At 42.6% G+C, this 1,929-nt stretch overlaps 1 non-coding gene across 1 annotated transcript; it reads left to right on the forward strand.

The window, feature by feature from the left end:
* The first annotated feature begins 1,210 nt into the window (after positions 1-1,210).
* Positions 1,211-1,294, forward strand: Trnal-cag (transfer RNA leucine (anticodon CAG)). Its single transcript has one exon. It is a non-coding gene; the product is annotated as a tRNA-Leu (tRNA).
* The last annotated feature ends 635 nt before the right edge of the window (positions 1,295-1,929 follow it).

Here is a 1,929-nt window from a genome sequence, read left to right on the forward strand (position 1 = left end):
GTTCATTGAGATTTTTCAATCAGTCACAACCTTTCAGTTACTGGTACATATCTCTTCACAGACACCACGAGATGGGAACTGCAGATTTCCAGGTCCTGTCAGAAGAGTTGGCATTTCACCAGTGCATTGGAAATGGCCCCTATCTGCAACAGATCGTGCTGACTCGGCAGTCCAGCTGCAGATGGATCCAGAAAAACGCTCATCATCATTAGACCAGTTCATGTGAGCACCGCCAGCTTAACGTGCATTTTGTGACATTACATCCGCGACTTTTATTTAGCAGTATTTTGACTAAGAATGACACGGCGCCATTCTTTTGAAAAACAAAGTATCACGCCAAGATATTACTGCAGCAATTACTGAACACTGGGGAGGGTAGTTATCCGTTATCTTATTGCGTCTCCATCTCTTCATCTCTGAGTTCTCATCAAGTGTCTCCTTTACTCGTTGTGTAACTCTCAAAGTCAGAGGATATTTGCGTATTGTCAAATGCCTACTGTGTTGTATGGCATCTATTTCAATCGCATTGGTATTACAATTTTCACAAACGCTAATGTATTTAACAAGTTATAGTATGCTGCAATCAAGCAAAGCACAGAAAGGTCGAAGCTAACGTAGAGTCTAAAATTGCAGTCTGATTAATTTACAGGAAATGCTCAACTAAGGCCCATTAGAACCCATGCGCATACTGCTGACTGGATGTGAGCAACGACGTCTGTTTTTCGAAATAGGAACGGTACCATAAGGCTAGCGATGCTGGATGTAAACTGAACTGTTAGAAGGAAAGGAAGTGTTTAATGTCCTATCGACATTAATGGCATTGGAAATGAAGCACGGGCTCAGACTGGCCAGGCATGGGGGAAGAGAGTGGTACTGTCATGTTTGTGGAACATTTCTGGCACTAACCTTAAGTAAAGTAACGAAACCATTGAGGCGTTAGATACATACGGCCGTTTGCTTGCCAAAACGCAACCGTTATTTTTAGTGGTGTTTTTTCCAACTGTTTTTTCTGCACAACTTGATCTGACGATCTCTGAGTCTGCTTGTGTTAATCTAATGATGCCTGTCACTGCTAAAAACAGGTGTGCCGTCTTCAAATTGTGTTGTGCGGATATTCTACATTATTAAGATCTCACTGGCAATAACGTACAAGAAATAAATATAAAAAAAAGTAATAGAATTACAAGATCTTGATACACATGCTCCACCTGTCAGGATGGCCGAGCGGTCTAAGGCGCTGCGTTCAGGTCGCAGTCCACTTCTGTGGGCGTGGGTTCGAATCCCACTTCTGACAATTATTTTTACATCGATATTTAGGGGCAACAGTTGGTCATCAACTTTCACATTAATAATACTTGCGTGATTTTTAAATTTGCAACATTCTGTACTATGGTTAACCAAATGCAGAACGAAGGCTCCTATTATTGGTCGGTAGTTACAACGTACAGGGTGTGAAACCAATCGCTTGGGCTCCAAGGTCAAACTTACAAGGGAATCGTCCAATTTTAACATATCGAAACTCATCCTGACATTTTTTACGCAGCAATATCACAGCAATAGAAATGCACTGCCAAAATTTTAGCTGCCGAGGAACATAACAAGTATTTAAAAACAAAAAAAAATTAAAGTTACTCATTTTTGCAGCACGAACAGCTTCCAACACCCTTCCGGCCTAGTGCCGAATCGGCGAATAAATAGACGCAGCCGTGACAAGAGGACGTAGCGCTGTTCTGCGAAGTGCAGGCACGCGAATTTTAGCAATTAATGTCTCAAATAGTTAATTTCTTGAACAAATAGTAGCCGGCCGCGGTGGCCGTGCGGTTCTAGGCGCTTCAGTCCGGAACCGCGGGACTGCTACGGTCGCAGGTTCGAATCCTGTCTCGGGCATGGATGTGTGTGATGTCCTTAGGTTAGTTAGGTTTAAGTAGT

Source organism: Schistocerca nitens, chromosome 4, assembly GCF_023898315.1.
Source record: "Schistocerca nitens isolate TAMUIC-IGC-003100 chromosome 4, iqSchNite1.1, whole genome shotgun sequence".
Taxonomy (NCBI): Eukaryota; Metazoa; Arthropoda; class Insecta; order Orthoptera; family Acrididae; genus Schistocerca; species Schistocerca nitens.